The sequence below is a fragment of the Leuciscus leuciscus genome (genome assembly GCF_965113295.1).
Source record: "Leuciscus leuciscus genome assembly, chromosome: 2".
Classification (NCBI taxonomy): domain Eukaryota; kingdom Metazoa; phylum Chordata; class Actinopteri; order Cypriniformes; family Leuciscidae; genus Leuciscus; species Leuciscus leuciscus.
This window is the reverse complement of record NC_138726.1, coordinates 1,157,878-1,176,547: the sequence shown is the minus strand read 5'-3', so window position 1 is coordinate 1,176,547 and position 18,670 is coordinate 1,157,878. Positions and strand designations below refer to the sequence as shown.

At 40.0% G+C, this 18,670-nt stretch overlaps 2 protein-coding genes across 3 annotated transcripts in view; one reads left to right on the top strand and one right to left on the bottom strand.

The window, feature by feature from the left end:
* Positions 1 to 18,670, top strand: part of LOC309488793 (uncharacterized protein) — a gene marked incomplete at its 3' end in the record, with an annotated part of 264,286 nt that overhangs the window by 93,361 nt on the left and 152,255 nt on the right. The window lies entirely within an intron of this gene.
* The window catches only part of ank2b (ankyrin 2b, neuronal), a 191,860-nt gene that overhangs the window by 150,550 nt on the left and 22,640 nt on the right, over positions 1 to 18,670 (bottom strand). The gene's annotated exons all lie outside the window — the stretch shown is intronic.

The following is an 18,670-nucleotide window of genomic DNA, read 5'->3' as shown; positions in this document are numbered from 1 at the left end:
TTCTTTCTTTTTTAGATTGTCAGTCCTATAAGGTAGTTTGGCATAATCATAATAATAATGTTACAGTCTCTTCCCCCATGAAACAGGCCTTCTGTGTCTTTAATGGGGGCTCAAGAATAGCACAAGGGAAAAAACAATGACAATTTCAATGTATTCATTTGATGTTTTGCAAGATTAAGCTGTACCAATGACATCACAGTTTGAGTTTATTTGGGTCTCTAAAGAGAGTCGATCTGAAAGCGCTGTGGGGCAAACCAATAGAAACGCTATACAGAGATCCTCCTACAGATTCTATTAGCCGGTGTCATTTTGCAAGCTTGGAACAAAATCAATAACGGCCCAGGGGACAAAGTGTGTTGAACAGAGGCTTATGTAACGCTTCACAGCTTTATTCCAACTACATGATGGATATACTGAACAAAACACGCAATAAAAGCTACAGTTATATGCATGAATGTGTTCAAATGCTTTTTCAAATATTACCTTTCATGCAGTGTGTGTTTGTAAATGTAAAATGTCTGCAAAGTTTTAAAGATCAAAGTGCATGACAAATAAAAAATTTGACTTTTAAAAGAAAGAATCGATCCTGAACTGTTGAAACGAGTCGTCAGTAATTCAGTCTCACTTCCTGATACAAACCAACGTAACAATGTAACTAATCTGCATAATTCCAGACTATGGTCTTGATTGGCTGAACAGCGTCTCTTAGCTCCGCCCTCAAACACTGTAGTGTATCTGAGACTGGAGGAGTTTGGTTCGTGTTGTTCATGTGGAGAAGACGCTGTTTTCTGAGATTGATACGGTAAAACCCTCGACATCGTCACGGTTCGTATCACTGTGATCAAGAGCTGAGAGTCAGATATGATAATGAGCGTTTGCTTTCTGACCAATCAGAGCAGAGCAGCTCTCAGAGAGGCGGAGCTTAGAGAGACTGAATCTACGAACGAAGCGTTTCAGACACTGAGAGAGAAGAGCTGACACTGTAATGGAGATTATGAGGAAATTACAGTGTTTTTGACCTTGGATGCGTGTAAACCTGTTATAGGAGACGCCAAAACACATCTAGGAGACTTTAAAAATAGCATAATGGGGGACTATAAAATTTGGACTACACATTTATTACTTGTTTATTATTACCTTGTTATTCCAACTGACATTATTAATGCACTATATTACAAATGTTCTGAATCTTTGTTTCTCCTTTCGTTATTCATTGAACTGCTGTGTTCAGCGTTTCCTTTCACTGTATGGAAAAGAACAGCTTGGTTATTCTGCCATGAAGGGTTCAAAACACACACGCGTCTGTAAATGATGACAGGATTTACATGTTTGGGATAGACATTTCTTGCTGCCAGGTAAAAAAGCGGACAGATTTGTTTCATACGCGTCAGTAAGAGGATCAGCAAAACTCTGTGAAAGATAATCACCATCTCTACCAACTAAACAAAGAAGAAAGGGAGGGGATATATTACTCATATTCCTTCATATTTGTGTTAATATGACAAGCCAAACAGTTAATAGCCTGGCATCTGTCCTGCTCCTTATTTTTGACTCAAATAACCTCCAAAAAGTGTTATGTATGTATAAAAAAGTAAGGAAAATGTAATTTGCTCCATGAGATTTTCTTCCTAACCATCAGACACGAGTAAAGCAACACAAACCCTTCCTCAGAATGATTAATAATTGATCAAACCCATACAGCCTGAAGCTGGGTTTATTAAATGGGATATGATTTACATATTTTCAGTTCTGGGTTGAGATAATGTTTGACTTTTTTTCATAATAAATAACAAGAACAAAAGAGACGTGTCTGCCTTAGAGAATATATATATTTTGAGATATTGATATAATGCTTTTTAAAGATACATTTCTACATTTAAAAACTTCAATGTCATTTGAGGTAAAGTCTATTCAGTGAGATTGACACTCGAAACTGAACATGCAACTCTAGTTAAAAACATTACAGTGGATTACATAATATAATGTTAATACAAACACAATATATTTGGCCTAAAATATTACCTAGACTTTTAGTTGTTGTTTTTAACCCTTTCTAATGTATTCGGGTACATTTTGACCGGGACATACATACAAAAATAAAAGAAAATCCATAATATTTAGAATGAAAATGAAACTTTTGATAAGTTATAAGACTGTCAAAATTCACACCTGCCAATATGATATTATAGACATATTTAGTCGTAAACATATTTTGACAATATAATCAAAATGCTATATACAATGTCAATCAGATATTGAGTAAAATTCACCAATATTAAAAGCCAATCGAATTGCAGGGTTTGACTTTCACACGATATCAGCTTTGAAAATGAGTCTGTCAATCTTTGTGTGATCATGTTCACACTGTATGAAGCGGAGAAGGCTTGAATGATCTACTGAAAGGCAGACTTTGTTTCTGTAATGGAAAGCAAAAAAGAAAAAAAAATACTATAGAGGGCATGAAACAGACTTTGAGTGGAGAAATGATATTCATTTCCCAAACATTAGGAGAATGTTTCCATGATGTTGGTCAAGGATTGCAGTCTGACACTATCTTCTGTGTTTCTCACTCAATAGCTCTTTCTTAGAGACCCGAACTCTCATAATCCATCCTTTCTTCAACAGTAAATAGAGTCTCTGTTTATCACCAGAACCCCAAAACTCTGAACTTCAGTTCATCTTTATTCTTTCCTCACAGTTTTCCTCCTTCCTGCTCACTCACACACAACCTTCATTTAGTCGATCATATCCTCACATTTTGTTCACATATTCTGAATACTGTAAGTTTCACAGGGATTAATGGGCACAACATGGCCTGTATTTCCTCTTCTTCTGGCTGTTGCTCTACAGCGTTCACTTGGTCTTTGTGTTTTCTGGGTGGTAAAGAGGGAATGACTCGGGAAAAAGCAGAACTAAAACTGCAACAATTGGATTAGGAGAACAAAAGATGTGTGTGAAGCGGCAGGGTTTGATGGGTAACTGGATTTTCCTCCATCTATTGTGTATGGGATTTGGGATTTCCTGAGCACAGACGTACACTAGGGTTTGCATTGGCTAGTCGAAGGGTCCGATCACACACTCTGTGCAACGCAGCGCCAGACGCGACGCGAGTGTGTTCTGCTAGTTTCAGCCCGACGCAGTTTTCATTTTCTCGTCCTGCGTAACGTTGCTTAAATAGCAAATGCATTTGCGCTCATCACAACACACTTACACTCTGCTTATTACACACACACACTCTGCTTATTACACACACACTCTGCTTATTACACACACACTACTCTGCTTATTACACACACACACTCTGCTTATTACACACACACTCTGCTTATTACACACACACACTCTGCTTATTACACACACACTCTGCTTATTACACACACACACTCTGCTTATTACACACACACTCTGCTTATTACACACACACACTCTGCTTATTACACACACACTCTGCTTATTACACACACACACTCTGCTTATTACACACACACTCTGCTTATTACACACACACTACTCTGCTTATTACACACACACACTCTGCTTATTACACACACACACTCTGCTTATTACACACACACTCTGCTTATTACACACACACACTCTGCTTATTACACACACACACTCTGCTTATTACACACACACTACTCTGCTTACTACACACACACTCTGCTTATTACACACACACACTCTGCTTACTACACACACACTCTGCTTATTACACACACACTCTGCTTATTACACACACACTCTGCTTACTACACACACACTCTGCTTATTACACACACACACTCTCTGCTTATTACACACACACACTGCTTACTACACACACACTCTGCTTATTACACACACACTCTCTGCTTATTACACACACACTCTGCTTACTACACACACACACTGCTTATTACACACACACACTCTGCTTATTACACACACACTGCTTATTACACACACACACACTGCTTATTACACACACACACTCTGCTTATTACACACACACACTCTGCTTATTACACACACACTCTCTGCTTATTACACACACACTCTGCTTATTACACACACACACTCTGCTTATTACACACACACACTCTGCTTATTACACACACACACTCTGCTTATTACACACACACACACTCTGCTTATTACACACACACACTCTGCTTACTACACACACACTCTGCTTATTACACACACACACACTCTGCTTATTACACACACACACTCTGCTTATTACACACACACACTCTGCTTATTACACACACACACTCTGCTTATTACACACACACACTCTGCTTATTACACACACACACTGCTTATTACACACACACACTCTGCTTATTACACACACACTGCTTATTACACACACACACACTCTGCTTATTACACACACACTCTGCTTATTACACACACACTCTCTGCTTATTACACACACACTCTCTGCTTATTACACACACACTCTGCTTACTACACACACACACTCTGCTTATTACACACACACACTCTGCTTATTACACACACACACTGCTTATTACACACACACACTCTGCTTATTACACACACACACTCTGCTTATTACACACACACTCTCTGCTTATTACACACACACTCTGCTTACTACACACACACTCTCTGCTTATTACACACACACTCTGCTTATTACACACACACTCTCTGCTTATTACACACACACTCTCTGCTTATTACACACACACTCTGCTTACTACACACACACACACTCTGCTTATTACACACACACTCTCTGCTTATTACACACACACTCTGCTTACTACACACACACACACTCTGCTTATTACACACACACACTCTGCTTATTACACACACACACTGCTTATTACACACACACACTCTGCTTATTACACACACACTGCTTATTACACACACACACTCTGCTTATTACACACACACTCTGCTTACTACACACACACTCTGCTTATTACACACACACTCTCTGCTTATTACACACACACTCTGCTTACTACACACACACACACTGCTTATTACACACACACACTCTGCTTATTACACACACACACTCTGCTTATTACACACACACATACTCTGCTTATTACACACACACACTCTGCTTATTACACACACACACTGCTTATTACACACACACACACTCTGCTTATTACACACACACTGCTTATTACACACACACTCTCTGCTTATTACACACACACTCTGCTTACTACACACACACTCTGCTTATTACACACACACTCTCTGCTTATTACACACACACTCTGCTTACTACACACACACACTGCTTATTACACACACACACTCTGCTTATTACACACACACTCTGCTTATTACACACACACTCTGCTTATTACACACACACACTCTGCTTATTACACACACACTCTGCTTATTACACACACACTCTGCTTATTACACACACACTCTGCTTATTACACACACACTCTGCTTATTACACACACACACTCTGCTTATTACACACACACACTCTGCTTATTACACACACACTCTGCTTATTACACACACACTCTGCTTATTACACACACACACTCTGCTTATTACACACACACACTGCTTATTACACACACACACTCTGCTTATTACACACACACACTGCTTATTACACACACACACTCTGCTTATTACACACACACTGCTTATTACACACACACTCTCTGCTTATTACACACACACTCTGCTTACTACACACACACTCTGCTTATTACACACACACTCTCTGCTTATTACACACACACTCTGCTTACTACACACACACACTGCTTATTACACACACACACTCTGCTTATTACACACACACTCTGCTTATTACACACACACTCTGCTTATTACACACACACACTGCTTATTACACACACACACTGCTTATTACACACACACACTCTGCTTATTACACACACACACTCTGCTTATTACACACACACACTCTGCTTATTACACACACACTCTCTGCTTATTACACACACACTCTGCTTACTACACACACACACACTGCTTATTACACACACACACTCTGCTTATTACACACACACACTCTGCTTATTACACACACACATACTCTGCTTATTACACACACACACTCTGCTTATTACACACACACACTGCTTATTACACACACACACTCTGCTTATTACACACACACTGCTTATTACACACACACTCTCTGCTTATTACACACACACTCTGCTTACTACACACACACTCTGCTTATTACACACACACTCTCTGCTTATTACACACACACTCTGCTTACTACACACACACACTGCTTATTACACACACACACTCTGCTTATTACACACACACTCTGCTTATTACACACACACTCTGCTTATTACACACACACTCTGCTTATTACACACACACTCTGCTTATTACACACACACACTCTGCTTATTACACACACACACTCTGCTTATTACACACACACTCTGCTTATTACACACACACTCTGCTTATTACACACACACACTCTGCTTATTACACACACACACTGCTTATTACACACACACACTCTGCTTATTACACACACACACTGCTTATTACACACACACACTCTGCTTATTACACACACACTGCTTATTACACACACACTCTCTGCTTATTACACACACACTCTGCTTACTACACACACTCTCTGCTTATTACACACACACTCTCTGCTTATTACACACACACTCTGCTTACTACACACACACACTGCTTATTACACACACACACTCTGCTTATTACACACACACTCTGCTTATTACACACACACTCTGCTTATTACACACACACACTGCTTATTACACACACACACTGCTTATTACACACACACACTCTGCTTATTACACACACACTCTCTGCTTATTACACACACACTCTGCTTACTACACACACACACTGCTTATTACACACACACACTCTGCTTATTACACACACACACTCTGCTTATTACACACACACTCTGCTTATTACACACACACTCTGCTTATTACACACACACACTCTGCTTATTACACACACACACTGCTTATTACACACACACACTCTGCTTATTACACACACACACTGCTTATTACACACACACACTCTGCTTATTACACACACACTGCTTATTACACACACACTCTCTGCTTATTACACACACACTCTGCTTACTACACACACTCTCTGCTTATTACACACACACTCTCTGCTTATTACACACACACTCTGCTTACTACACACACACACTGCTTATTACACACACACACTCTGCTTATTACACACACACTCTGCTTATTACACACACACTCTGCTTATTACACACACACACTGCTTATTACACACACACACTGCTTATTACACACACACACTCTGCTTATTACACACACACTCTGCTTACTACACACACACACTGCTTATTACACACACACACTCTGCTTATTACACACACAGGGACGCAGCAGCACACAAACATACCAAATATTAAAAATAAAAGGATTACAATGTAAAAAATGATTATTGTGTACATAAAGATATGGTGGAATCCAGCTTGTCCCGTAGATGTTCTGCTTGCGCACTTTAACCTCACACACACACACACACACACACACACACATATACACACACACACACACACACACACACACACACACACACACACACAGCTTTAACCTCACACACACACACACACACACACACACACACACACATATACACACACACACACACACACACACACACACACACATATACACACACACACACACACACACACATACACAGCTTTAACCTCGTGCACAAGCAGATCCGTTTGCGCACTGGAAGAGAAGAGAAGCGTTCAGTCTTTCCACTATCATATTCCGTCATATAAATAGCGAATCCGTCATGGTAACTCGACACCCTCGCCTCATTTAGTATGCGCGGTTCTATGAATATGCAAATGAGCCCCGCCTCCACTCACTCCCTCAGCTCAGAGATCCACTGGTTGACGATCACACGTTGATCTGATTGGTTACAAGGTAGTTTGTGACGTCAGAAACACCAGCGATTTCAAAGCGTGTGTTTGAGACTGTCTTTGGTTCACTGCAGTTTTAAGGAGAAAATACTCAGCAATGCTGTCGACTTATGAACTTACACAGGGTTTGTTTTAAAGCAGATTAAAACATCACATAGACACATAAACAATATTAAAAGCTGGATTTTCACCACAGCGAGACTTTAAACAACTTTACAGTGTAAATACAGGTTTTGATAAAAAACTAAAATCAATCATCAGTGAAAGACATAATAAAGTGACCAGAGAAAGACAGACTGTAACTGACACTTACTGTATCTCTCAATGTTCTTAGTGGAAGCTAGACCTAATGCAGCACACGTGATAAATGACTTACAAATTAACATACTGTATATGCGCAGACACACACACGCGCACACACACACACACACACACACACACACACACACACACACACACACACACACACACACACACACACACACACACAGACACACACACGCGCACACACACACACACACACACACACACACACACACACACACACACACACACACACACACACACACACACGCGCACACACACACACACACACACACACACACACACACACACACACACACACACACACACACACACACACACACACACACACACACACACAGACACACACACGCGCACACACACACACACACACACACACACACACACACACACACACACACACACACACACAGACACACACACGCGCACACACACACGCGCACACACACACAGATAGACACATATATTTCACACACACAGACACACACACACACACACACACACACACAGAGATAAACACATAATGTACAGTATATTCGCACACACACACACACACACACACACACACACACACACACACACACACACACACACACACACACACACACATTACCACCCAGGGCACAGTTTCTCTGTCCATCTGTCGATGTGTTTGGGTTCATGAGACTCCCACCAGTATACAGCGAGAGAAAGTGAATTCAGCCGAACTTTTACAAACGATTAAGTCCAAACCACAGTAATTCTGCTGACAGTTTTATTATAACTTGCAAAGACTGCATGACTAGGTGTGTGTTACTCTGAATATAGCTTCAGTCATTCTGCTAGAGTTTAGAAGTGGAAAAGACAATACAACCAACATGAAACTAAAGCTGTGTCACGATTCAGAGGCGGCGTCCTTCCAAGGCCCGGTTACGTCACTGATACGGGATTGTTGTTTCATCCAATAGCTAAAGTCTGTTTAGTAATAGTGCACCTCTCTTCAACAAGCCGTGATTTAAGAGATCATTCGTGTCCGTAGCAAAAACAACGCAAGTTACACGCCAAACGTACAAGAACAAATTGAGAATCACGATTTTTTTGTTTCAAACAGAGATTATGATTCTCCCACGATTCTGAACAGACAACTTAATAAAATAATGTCATTTACTAGAGGTCCTGACAAAAGGTTAATTTCTGAAGTCTATTTAAAAATGTTCAATCAATTATAATTAATTATTTTTAAAAAAGGGTTGAGTGACTGATTCACTCGTTTCAAGTGAACTCGTTTCAACTCGTGAAGACTTCACTCGTTTCATTACTGGATGAATCAGTGTTTTTGAACGAATCTCTTGAATGAATATGACTCACTCATAAAGACTTCACTCGTTTCATTACTGGATGAATCAGTGTTTTTGAACGAATCTCTTGAATGAATATGACTCACTCATAAAGACTTCACTCGTTTCATTACTGGATGAATCAGTGTTTTTGAACGAATCTCTTGAATGAATGATTCAATGACTCACTCATAAAGACTTCACTCGTTTCATTACTGGATGAATCAGTGTTTTTGAACGAATCTCTTGAATGAATATGACTCACTCATAAAGACTTCACTCGTTTCATTACTGGATGAATCAGTGTTTTTGAACGAATCTCTTGAATGAATGATTCAATGACTCACTCATAAAGACTTCACTCGTTTCATTAATGGATGAATCAGTGTTTTTGAATGAATCTCTTGAGTGAATGATTCAATGACTCACTCATAAAGACTTCACTCGTTTCATTACTGGATGAATCAGTGTTTTTGAACGAATCGCTTGAATGAATGATTCAGTGACTCACTCATATTTTAACAGTCTCTTGTCTCCACCTACTGGTGTAACGATGTAATGATACAATCTTTATTTGAAGCATCAAATTACTCTCAAAGGGTGATTCCTCTATTTTGATCTCTACCGTAGACATCAGTGTTTATATCCGAACTATAAACTTTTATCCCAGAACTTCTGTGATAATATGAATGATTGTAACAGGATTAATACTGTGTTTTTGCAGAGAGAGAGAAAGAGAGAGAGAGAGAGAGAGAGAGAGAGAGAGAGGATGAGATCAGTGCTTTACTGTTTGAAAAACCATAGTATGAAATAAATTAATAAATAAATAAATAAAAATGAAAGGTGAATCAGAAGTAACTCTGTCTTGATGAACATGTATAAATGTAATGAAATAATGAAATGAAAAATAACAATTTGCATTTTAAAGAGAGATATATTTGATTATATAATCAGCTGAATGAAACAGAATAGATCATTATTTTAACTCGTTTTATTAAACAGTTTAAGTTTTGACAAATGTATTTTATTTAATTGTTTCTATTATATTTTATTATTCCTAAATTAATTCAAGTGTGAATTTTAAAAACACAGTCCAGGAGTCTGGATGGATATCGTTTTAGAATTGAAATGCTTTCTTACGGCTATAACTGTGTTTATACTATATTTAATAATAACCCTTCTGTGCATTCATTCCACATCATGTTTTCTGGTCTTTGTCTACATTTCTTTCTGCATATTACATACATTTATTTGACAGAAACACGTCAATATTGACTTAAACGTTTGATAACTTGCAAATAACAAAAATATGGAGGATGATATTTAATCTAGCCTGTGACCTATGTCAAATAAATAAATAAATAAATAAATAAATCTGGTAAAATCCCAAATATAAAAAATCATGTCTTTTCAAACACATTCACAATGTGTCTAACTACCCCGCTGTGCCCCTCAATCTGAAATATCATTAATAATTCACCACCATTATTAATAATGAATGTTTCGTGTGTCAGTCAGAGATTTTTTATTTATTAATTTTTTAGTCAGGCTATTGTTATCCGTTATTCCAGCTCTAAATTCTTACATTATGATTGGATGCGCTGCCTTTGATGTTGCTATGCAAACATAAACCCCTACAATTAAAATAATGAACTATATTACTTGCCAATATATTGCCATAATTGGCTTATTATCATATAAAATGTAAAATGACTGTAATTGCTTCAATGAACTGTAAACATGCATTGTTGAACTGTAATAAACACTAATTTTAATATTGCTGATATCAGGGATTATAGTGAGCACTGAACAATGAGGAAAACAATCTGTGAGATTAATCTGCAGAAGTACAGTCGCACACACTGACTGTAATAAAGGTAGTTTGTAAATAAAGGCCAATCCTGGGTTTCTCTTCTACATCCACATCTTTCCATACAAAAGAGCCGTTCTTCCCGATGGGAGATTAAAGGAGGGGTTTTAGGATCTCTCTCTCTCTCTCTCTCTCTCTCTCTCTCTCTCTCTCGTATCAGGATTAAAAGAGGAGTTCAATAATACCTCGAACTCACCGGAATATACACTTATGTTAAGCACCTTTCTTAGCCCTTCTTGTTTTATTGTCTAATCCTGTCCTCCACCCCCATCCCGACTGGATTATGGGAGCATCCCATAGTGACTGTTGTCTTGGTTACCGGCCCCACCCTGTCTAATTCAGAGGTGGCATCATACACACGCAACAATCTTCTTACCCAATACAATATCCGTGTAAACACACTGCACGCTCACAAACCACGCCGTTTGATGAGTTTAATTGTACCGTATCTCATTATTTTTTACTATATATCATTCATAGTATCATTTTCAGGAAGGTGACGTCTCAGGCACAACGAGGACCCCGTTTCCAAACCCTTGTTGCCGTGGTAACGGCTGAATGTCATTTCAGGAAGCATTTTCCATCTGCGCTGCTGTTCGGCGTCCAGGAGTGTGTGATAAACACACACACACACACACACACACACACATGCTGGAATCATCGAGTACATGACAGAGAAGCCGCCCTCGAGCGTCACAGAAACTCACAGAAGATTTAAATAGGTTTCTGTCGACAGTCTCACAAAGCAAAAGCTGGTACAGATTCCAGGGTTCTTCAGACTTCAGTGCCAATCCCACCTGAACTCACCAGCGACTGACTCTGAACAGCTTGATTCGCTTCTTCAGGTGTGTTTGATTGTGTTTAGAGCCTAAAGTCCCCCTGTAGTCGATCATTTCATCCCTTAAAACTCATCTTTGATAAAAAAATGACATATTTAAATGTTTTCCTCATGCCTTAAAATATCTTGAATGTAACTCGACACCCTTGCCTCATTTAGTATGCGCGGTTCTATGAATATGCAAATGAGCCCCGCCTCCACTCACTCACTCAGCTCCGAGATCCACTGGTTGACGATCACACGTTGATCTGATTGGTTACAAGGTAGTTTGTGACGTCAGAAACACCAGCGATTTCAAAGCGTGTGTTTGAGACTGTCTTTGGTTCACTGCAGTTTTAAGGAGGAAATACTCAGCAATGCTGTCGACTTATGAACTTACACATGGTTTGTCATAAAGCACATTAAAAACACCACATAAACAACATTAAAAGATGGATTTTCACCACATTTTCAAACGCATTATGTCTCTTTAACCAGAACTACTGTTACAATCACGAACAGAAACAGCATCTTCATCACTCTCTCAGTCCCTCAGCTAAAATTAATGATATTAAACCGCCAGTAGGAGGCGGCAAATCCTTATCTTAACGAGTGAGTCATTGAATCATTCAGTCAAACAATTCGTTTAAACGAAACTGAAACTGTTGCTCAGAGACGCAACTGTTCAGATCTATTTTAAATGACAAAATAGAGGAAAACAGACAATATTGTGTCTAAAATGTAAGTCACCTAATACCCCATTAACTCTTTTTTAAAATATTGTATAAAATCAATATCACATTTGCAAATGTGCTATTATTCGGGAAAACACCACTTTTGCTTGTGTGATATTGCTCATAAAAATTAAAAACAAGAACTTATACAGAGCCTTTTTTTGCACCGTATCTTAGTTTTTGGAAGCATTTTTATTAGTTTTGATGGCATTTTTGCCCTTTGCTCCTGTCAATTTCTGCCCCTGGTGTGTGTGTGTGTGTGTGTGTGTGTGTGTGTGTGTGTGTGTGTGTGTGTGTGTGTGTGTGTGTGTGTGTGTGTGTGTGTGTGTGTGTGTGTGTGTGTGTGTGTGTGTGTGTGTGTGTGTGTGTGCGCTGGTGGAGGCGGGGATCTTTTCCGAGCACAAGCGGTTACCCCTTCTGTTGCAAGGCCTGTTTAAAATGAAATGGGTGAAACATAGCAAAGGGTTAGACTGGATAGAGTAAACTCAGCACTGGCCTTCTAGGACTGACAGAACTGGACTATTGCTGGTCCAAACTGCATTCTGATGGAGCTTTCCCATCCACTGACACTCTACAGTTTCTGATTAATCCAGTGGCGCCGGTGCTGATACTAAGGCTGTGTTCAGAACGCAGGCAAATCAGATTTTTTCTCAAATCAAATCTTTTCAGGCAGGCTGTCCACACTATTAATTACTCAAGTGATCAAATAAGATTTGTGTGTCCAGACTTAACAAACCTATCTGAATGGATTGCTTTGGTAACGTCGTAGTCGTACCCACATGTGTGACGGGGCTTTCAAAGCGGATGAAGGAAAAATTGAGGTGCATCATATCGCTATATCCAAGTGAGCGGCTAGACGAGTCGCGGAGCAGAACTCAGCAAAACTGGTATATTGATGTTCCTGTAGTCACTTCTGAAATCTTCACACATACCCTAACCCTAACCCTACTCATCAGTTTGGACGTTATTGTTGTGTGTCATGTTAAGATTAACGCAAAAGAACAATTTGAAATCCGATTTGAGGAGCCAGAGGGGTAGCAACAAAAAAACCCACAAGAAATCAGACAGTCCGCCTAAAAAGATCTGATTTGATAAATAAATCAGATTTGCCAGTGTACTTGTTGCACGGAAAAAACCCTAATTCCAACTATGGGAAACAGTAATAGTGATACTTACTGCAAAACTGCACTAAATCCATTCCAGCAGAGTTCAGGATGCTTACAGAAGAATGAGGTAATGCTGACAAGGGAAAGGCTTTTGTTCGCAGAGTTGCACTTCTCATATATCAAACCTGAGCTATGGGATCTGTGCAGTGTTCATCAGAACATGAGAACACCTTCCTCAGCAGCATCCTCATCGTCTCTGAAAGCATGTGACACTGTTGAGTGCTTTTTGCTAAAACACCAATTACCCCCAGAGGATCTTACCAATGATGACGAATAACCTGAGATAAAAGACGGCACAGAGAGAAATTGCTTTGCATAGATGAAGCACAGTTAACGTCTAGGTTTACCGAATGTAACCCTGGTTCCCTGAGAGGGAATGAGACGCTGCGTAATGACGTAATGTGAGGTCTTAAAGTCTCCCTGTAGTCAATAATTGTATCCCTTAAAACTCATCTTTAATCACCAAAATGACATATTTAAACGTTTTTTTGCTTGAATTTTTTTTTATTCGTGCCTTAAAATAGCTTGAATGTAACTCGACACCCTTGCCTCATTTCGTATACGCGGTTCTATGAATATGTAAATTAGCCCTGCCTCCACTCACTCACACCAGCTCAGAGCAGAATTTCCAGAAGCAATGGCAATACGTACTTCATAAGCCCTGGTAATCGCAACAATGCAAAAGCTTTGTTTACAGACTGACACTCCTCTCTTGGCGTCCCCAAAGCATAAAACAAGCAGGTTAGACTTCCAAAGACGAATCCCATATAGCAACATGAACTGACCGGAAAGGAACATGTTCTGCTGCAATTGAGGATACGTGAAATTTAAGCGTTGAATGGGTCGTTCCAGCTCCCAGCTTCTCCTGTAAACAATCCAACACTGGACCAACAGAGCAATGAAGAGGATCCTCATTCCCAGCTGTGCACCAAAAGAAACTCTGCGGGATTTAAGCGAATACAGCCACCTCATCAATAGGGCTCTCGTATTTAAAATAGTGTCAACCACAGTGAGGGACATCCCATCCTTTAACAAAGTGCCGCATCGAGGGGTCAGACCCACAGCCTCAATAGTTCACAGATAGAAAATTACATCTGGCCCAGTTGTGGCTCACATCTCCTACATTCTTCTGGCCCACATACCGCATCCCAGACAGCAACATAGTGTCGGCCCACATCTGGTACATGTTGAATCCACACGTACCAGATTTGGCCCGGATCTGGGCCGGCGCTATGTTGCTGTCTGGGATGGGTTCTGGCAGGGAATGCCAAATGGTGCCCTAAATACGCTTGAGACAACATGTCCTTTCGAAACACAATCTCCCACGATACACTGTCCAGGAGAGATACAGCACCAAAACCACACTTGAGATGGTCAGTATGTTGCTATAATGTATAAAGGCACATTTTCAGCTAAAGATGATGCCCTACAGCCCTGGAATCATCAGGGAGAATCGTCTTGTTTGAAAGGCCTCAACTTCCAGATTTGCTGGATGATGTGATGACCCAGACAGCAACATAGTGTCAGCCCAGATCCGGTAGACATGGATTCCACACGACCCAGATGTGGGCCGGATCTGGGCCGACACTATGTTGCTGTCTGGGGAAACAATTTTCACTCTGCCGGTATCAGGCCCAGTCTGTACAGAAGGTCTGTCGCCACATTGCAGTGACCCAGACAGACCTTGACAGTTCAAACAGGACACCACTGTCAAGTTGTCTGTCCAAACCAGAACATAACAGTCTTGAATATCTATAAGCCTAAATCTGAGTGCAAAATGCACTGCCTCCATCTCTAGGCAGTTTGTGAGCCACATCCGATGATGGCTGGCCGTAAAATAGTGGAAGAGTCCGTCACTATCACTTTCTGATTAAAAACTTGCCCTATCAGAGAGTGAGGGCTCTTGCATGACAGCACACCCGTGTGGTCACTGAGGACACCAAAGAGACGTGAGACTCCATTGCTGGAAGGGTCTTACATGCAGGATTCCTAGAAGAACACAATTTCCACAACATCTTGTGAAAAGTCCTGGTGGTGCTGCCCGACAGTGTTGGAGAATTTCCTTTGTCTCATGTAAAAGTCTGAATGCTGTAATGCCAAGCAGAAAATCGGTCACAGGGATAAGAGAACGGAAAAGTACCCGAAAACCTGTAGGAGGGATGCAGGTGTTGGGAAGCACTGGAAGAAAAACATGTTATATAAGATGTTTTGAGATGTTCCACCAATAGAAGAAGGTCTAGGGGGAGAAGTTTTTAATGGAAGAGATAGATATTAGGGTGCCCATTGGGTACCTAGCGATAAGAAAAAGGTATAAGACATGAAGTCTGGCAATGGTAACTTTAGATGACTGGCTTCTCACTTTGTTGATTGTTCAATAAAGTTAATTCTTCTGAGACCTGGAACTTCGACTCTTGAGAAATTTCTTTGAGACCTGAACCAAGGACTTTGATTTTGCCACAACAACAGTTTCACACAATGCAGTAATTATCAAATCCAAGCTGGAGTGAGTTGCTCCCACATTGCCACTAAATGACAGTGACAGTGGACATGACATGAAGGCCAAGAATGGTAACACATACCCACAACCTTCGTGTTACCAGCGACTCTCACCACATAAGGTGTAGCTTTCGCTCCTTCATCCTTTGGCCTCCACATGATGGACCCCAAACAGGAGACATGTCGTCGCCAAAGATGAAGCTTGTCAATGGAGGGAGACATTTCCTAAACTGCATTTTAATCATTGGGGAATCAAATGCACTTCAGTTGCTAGTCAAAACAGGCTAAAGCTATCATGCACTGAAGAAAAGAAAAGCACCAAGCCCGCAAATAAGCAAATTAATTGGCTATTCTATAGGGCTTTAGACCTTGTGACCACTCACTTTTTCCAATTACGTCATTACGCAGCGCTGAGAACCTATGAAAGAGAACTGTGGAATGCCTCAACTAAAATTGTTTATGGACATCAATGATTAGAAAGTATCAATTAAAGCTTTTTCAATGGCCAATATCCAGAGAGTAGAGATGTCTCTGAAGCCGAATACCTTGTTTGGAAAGGCACGGACAATGACTTCAAAGGGAATAAGTACTGGGATAAAAGTTATAGTTCGCATATAAACACTGATGTCTACAGTAGCGATCAAAATAGAGTGAAGATTGAAGATTGTATCAATTACATCGTTACACCAGTAGGTGGAGACAAGCGACTGTTAAAAATGTGTTTGTCATTGAATCATTAATTCAAGAGATTCGTTCAAAAATGCTGATTCATCCAGTAATGAGAGACTTTATGAGTGAGTCATTGAATCGGTCACTCAACCATTCATAAGTCGACACCATTGCTGAGTATTTTCTCCTTAAAACTGCAGTGAACCAAAGACAGTCTCAAAAACATGCTTTGAAATCGCTGGTGTTTCTGACGTCACAAACTACCTTGTAACCAATCAGATCAACGTGTGATCGTCAACCAGTGGATCTCTGAGCTGAGTGAGTGAGTGGAGGCGGGGCTCATTTGCATTTTCATAGAACCGCGCATACTAAATGAGGCGAGGGTGTCGAGTTACATTCAAGATATTTTAAGGCTTGAATCTTTTTTTTTTTTTTTTGAAAAAATCGTTTAAAAAGGTTATTTTGATGATCAAAGATGAGTTTTAAGGGATAAAATGATTGACTACAGGGGGACTTTAACACATTGGACTATTTCACAGAATTCCACAGATTTACCCCCAAAATCGCACAGAAAATCAGTCAGAAAATTCTGTAATTAATACAGTGTGCAGAGAGTCAGATGCCCTCTCAGCTGATCCTCGCCTTCATTAAACTTCACCCCCCATCCGCCGACTGAAGGGGAGACATATTAATAATGCAGACATCATTGATCGCTCATGATCCCTCGTTGCCTTCCACCATGAAAGCCAAACCACACAAGACCTTTTCTAACACTGTTCCAAGTGGCGATAAATTCTTGTGAATATACTTTAGCCGTATCAGAATCCTTATATGTTTTGACCAACAAATTTACTTTTCGAGTGAAAAAAAAAAAAAAGAAAAAAAAAAGAAGTATCCTCGGATTTAGAAACATGCATATTTCTGTCATGGTGGAGAATTTCCATTGACTTGTGTTGTTTTTATACTGAGATGATGTATTTTTATATTTATATCTATATCTATATCTAACCTCACAAACACGTTCATTTTAATAGTCATTATTTAGAATGTTTATTAAGCTTTTTTCCTCACAGGGACTATCAGCTGAAGCCCACAATGTAGATTTTACTCTCCTTGTGGAGACAAACACACACACACACACACACACACACACACACACACACACACACACACACACACACACACACAAAGGCCCGCGGACACACCCCACTCTCAGCGTCACACATGGAACAAAGGTGTTTCACAGCAAGAGATGCTTTCATGCTTTTGACATCAT